General features: G+C 43.0%; 1 protein-coding gene and 1 pseudogene across 1 annotated transcript in view; both read right to left on the bottom strand.

The window, feature by feature from the left end:
- Positions 1 to 713, bottom strand: part of LOC104984622 — a 2,250-nt pseudogene extending 1,537 nt beyond the window's left edge.
- Positions 1 to 4,881, bottom strand: part of LOC104984606 (cytochrome P450 4X1) — a 49,038-nt gene that overhangs the window by 30,710 nt on the left and 13,447 nt on the right. The window lies entirely within an intron of this gene.

Raw genomic sequence — 4,881 nt, 5'->3', positions numbered from 1 at the left:
GCTTGTACGCCATGGCGCGGAAGAAGGCGCTGGCTGGCCCAGCCTGAGGTGGTGCGGAGTTGGGGAAGGCGCATGCCACCCACAGCCAGCAGTGTCCCGCGCTCGCGATTAGAGTCCTGGCCAGCCTAAATCTTGAAGCAAGCTCATAAACAAAACTCTCAGCTTCCAACATTTATACATTAGTGTACAAATACTGCCATCAGAGATGAACTTTTTGCCTTGATAAGCAGATTACTATGGCTCGTTTAAATACTTTCCTGGTGGCTCAGATGGTAAAGCGTCTGTCTACAGTGTGGGAGACCTGGGTTCGATCCCTGGGTCAGGAAGATTCCCTGGCGAAGGAAACGGCAACCCACTCCAGTACTCTTGCCTAGAAACTCCCATGGACGGAGGAGCTTGGGGCAGGCTACTGTCCATGGGGTCGCAAAGAGTCGGGCACGACTGAGCCATTTCACTTCACTTCACTTCTGAGGTAGGAAGGTAGGTGGGCCTCGGGCTGAGCCACTGGAGCTTGTCTCTTGCTGACATTTCAGAGAAAAGACAGGGGCAGAGAGGAGCTGAGCTCTGCTAGAACAAAAAGATAAGATGACAACATATTTTTGGAATCAAGAAAATCTTCTAGACCACACATGTGCAGAAAAGATCCTCAGGGGTCAGGGAAGGGAGGAGGCACCAATCCTGCCAACCTCGCAGAGACTTTTGCGTGAATCCATCTTGGCTAAAAGATACGCATGCACATCTGAAGGACCCTGAATCAGACCAGATATGAGCAACAAGCAAGATGATTGGCCAGAGGAAACCTGGAAAATCCATGCCCTCATATAAGCAATTTAAGTCACCCCCAAAGCACGACTCTCTGAGCCCATCCATGTGTTCTTTTCACATGTACTCTGCTTCTAATAAACGCTTTACCCACCGTACTATCTTTTGCTCTTTGATGAATTCTTTCTTCAAAGAAGACAAGGACTGAGGTCCCATTTTAAGCCCACTGGCCCTCAGGGTCTAGTGGTTAAGGATTCAACACTCTAACCACCATGACCCAGATTCGATTCCTGGCCAAGGATCTAGGATCCTGCTTCAAGCTACTGCACCCCAGAGCCCCCCAGATCACTTCTAAATCACTGACAATAAGATTCATTTACATCTGCTTGTTGTATAAAGTGTGAGGGTAGAGAGGCACCTCTGTGTGTGTCTGGATGCGCCTAGCTATGCATTTGAGCACAATTGTGAGGGGCCTGACTTGCAAAGGAATCTTTAAAATTTAAAAAAAATTTTTTATTTATTTATCTAAGTTTTTGGCTGTGCTGGGTCTTCATGGCTACGTCCAAGATTTCTCTAGTTGCGGAGAGCAGGGGCTACTCTTCGTTGCATCGTGCAGGCTTCTCATTATGGTGCACTTGCTTCAGAGCATGGGCTCTAGGGTGTGTGGGCTTCAGTAGTTGTGGTACACAGGCTTAGTTAGCCCTCAGTATGTGGAATCATCCTAGAGGAGGGACTAGGGACTGAGTCCTTCCTCTGCATTGTGTCCCCTGAATTGACAGGTAGACTCTTAACCATCGTACCACCAGGGGAGTCCTGTAAAGAAATCTTAAAGCTGGCAAGTTCTTTCTTGTGTGACCAATCAGAATTTGCTGTGTGATTGTGAAAAGGTGGAAAACTTCAGCTCCCAATTTCCTGGTACCAGCTAGTAGCTCTAACCCATGAAATGTTCCCTGGATACTTTACAGGGAAAACATTTGAGAAAACATTTGAGACTCCTGAAATCTAGTTCCTGAAATATTGCAGACTCTATTTTGCTAACATTCCCACAATCAAGCCAGTGATAAGAGCCCACTGACAGTGCAAATGGTGTTTCCTAACAATGTAAATATTTATTCATTTGCAAACAATAAACAGATAAGTATTTATTAAGTGCCTATTATATGTGCCAGGTCATAGAGATGCAGAGAAATATAAAACAGGCAAGTTCTTTGCCCTGGTGGAAATTGCAACTTAATATGAGGATTATTTTTTTATATTTGAAATTGTCATGAACATCCTCAGCCATAAGCTTTCTGGTTGTACTTTTAGTAACTCTAGTCTGGGAAAAAAGGAAAGAAAGCTATTGTGAATTCTGTAATATATGAATTTATATTTTTTCATCCACAAATCTAAACACATTTGAGTTTATGTATCATATGTATTTAGGAAAGATGCTCAGAAATATTTTAAAAAGAGCTTAGTCCCCTGAGATATAGTAATAGCTAACATTTACTAAGCACTGTGATGAGCTAGGTGCTGCTGTCTACAGAAAAAAAAAAAAAAGCACAGCCTGAAAGTTGAGAATTATGTTTTATATGGTGGACAAAACTGAGGACTTAAGCCCAGGATGCAGCCTCTCAGATAGCTCTGAGAGACTGCTCTGAAGAGGTGAAGGAGAAGTCAGGATATATAGGAGTTTTTGCAACAAAGACCAGGTAGTCGAAACTTCAAAAGATTACTGTTAATTAAATAAAACCAGAAGGAATTTAGTGCTTTTCTATGCTTTATATTCCTTACTCTTTACATCACGAACCCTATAAAGCAGATACAGTTGCAATCCCATTTTACAGATGAGGAAATTGAGTCTTAGAGAAGTTAAGTAATCTCTTCCAGATTGTGTAAGAAATGGAACTTGAAGTGGTCCATTTTCAGAACCAAGTAGCTGGCCTTGGGTGGAAAATTATTAACAAACGGTTTCCCACTCAGAGCTAGCTAGTTTTGTCTTGAAAATTACTGGCAAGCTAGTCTTACCTAACCGGAGAAGGCAATGGCACCCCACTCCAGTACTCTTGCCTGGAAAATCCCATGGACAGCGGAGCCTGGTAGGCTGCAGTCCATGGGGTCGCTAAGAGTCGGACACGACTGAGTGACTTCCCTTTCACTTTTTACTTTCATGCATTGGAGAAGGAAATGGCAGCCCACTCCAGTGTTCCTGCCTGGAGAATCCCAGGGACGGGGGAGCCTGGTGGGCTTCAGGCTATGGGTTGCACAGAGTCGGACACAACTGAAGCGACTTAGCAGCAGCAGCAGCAGTCTTGTCTAACAGCTTACACCTGAAGAGTCCCTAAGCTAACAGGATGTCTGGGAAGGGATAAACAAAAATCTTTGTTGAGAACTGTGGACTTAGGATGCGAAGGGAGAAGAAAGAATACCCTATGAGACTTGGGCAATTCCAGGAAGACTGTAACCGCATCAGTTCAGTTCAGTTCAGTTCAGTCGCACAGTCTCACCTAATGAGGAACCAGGGAGGGATCTGCGAGCCAGGGAATAAGTGTTTGCTGTAACTGTCCTGGGTGTGCCTGCCCACCGGACACCCGATCTTGCAAGACTGTCATTATAAGTCTTGCTTTCACTGTGCTTCGTGTCTCTGAGTCCATCCCTTGGTTTTGGGCTGGTTGAGTGTGTTTCTCACATTTTATAGCCAGCCACTAATAGTAAGGATTCAAACTTGCATTGAACTATGGAGCCCAATAACTACTTAGTTACACAGACTTTCCCTGAATTATGTATAAGGATACACACACACACCCCCACATAAACTAGGGGTGTTTACCACATAAACACTAGGTCCTCCACACTGACTGGGATACACTGGTCTACTGAATAAATGTCAGTCTACCTAGTCGGTTCTTTATAGTCAAAGATCTTTGAATGAATCAATTTATTTAGCATCTAATATATGTGTGCATTCAACAAAGTAGTTTTTCAAAATTAAAGTATAGTTGATTTACAATGGTGTGTTAATTTCTGCTCTTTAGCCAAGTGACTCAGATATATATATATACTTTCTTTTTTCTGTTCTTTTCCATTGTAGTTTACCTTAGGATACTGAATATAGTTCCTTGTGCTATACAGTAGTACCCTGTTGCTTATCCATTCTGTATGTAATGGTTTGCATGCACTAAACCCAAACTCCCAGTCCATCCCTCCCCCACAGCAAACACAAGTATATTCTCTATGTCTGAGTCTGTTTCTGTTCCATAGATAGGTTCGTTTGTGTCATTTTTTAGCTTCTACATACAAGTGATTTCATATTTTATTGTCTTTCTCTTTCTGACTTACTTCACTTAGTATTATAACAAGGAAGAACAAAATCTGGCTCCATATTGGATCTGTTTCTTTTACTTTAACCTTTGCTTTCCATTGCTTTTGTTACTATAATCACTAAAAGGATGATATCCATAGCTATGAGCATACATAACACCTGCCTCAGGAACCCTGCCCTTCTGCCTGAATGCTAAACTAAAGTGCCTTTGTTGAGCTCACAGGGAAACAACCTGACCCTGCACACCTGTGAACAGCTGCAGGAAAGAAGAAATTTGCACATCCCCTCCTGAGGCTGGCCAAACTAGGAGATATTTTGCAAGACTTGTGGCTATTTTACTTTACTTCTTCACCTCCTCCCCATCTCTGTTCTATAAAAGAGATAAGTATCCAGACCTCAATAAGATGGGACTCTAGAACTCTAGTCTGCCACCTTCTTGGACACACAGTTTTTCTACTACTCCTTGCCTCAGTGCCTTGCCTCCTGATTTATTGGCCTGTGTGTGGCGAGCAGACTGAACTAGGACTCGGTAACAGTATGATAATATCTTATTCCATCCGTGTTGCTGCAAATGGCTTTATTTCATTCTTTTTTTGTGGCTTTACTCCTTGGAAGGAAAGTTATGACCAACCTAGATAGCATATTCAAAAGCAGAGACATTGCTTTGCCAACAAAGGTCTGTCTAGTCAAGGCTATGGTTTTTCCTGTGGTCATATATGGATGTGAGGGTTGGACTGTGAAGAAAGCTGAGCGCCGAAGAATTGATGTTTTTGAACTGTGGTGTTGGAGAAGACTCTTGAGAGTCCTTTGGACCT

Source organism: Bison bison, unplaced genomic scaffold (assembly GCF_000754665.1).
Source record: "Bison bison bison isolate TAMUID 2011002044 unplaced genomic scaffold, Bison_UMD1.0 scf7180017864033, whole genome shotgun sequence".
In the NCBI taxonomy this organism is placed as follows: Eukaryota; Metazoa; Chordata; class Mammalia; order Artiodactyla; family Bovidae; genus Bison; species Bison bison.
This window is presented reverse-complemented; position numbering and strand designations above follow the sequence as displayed.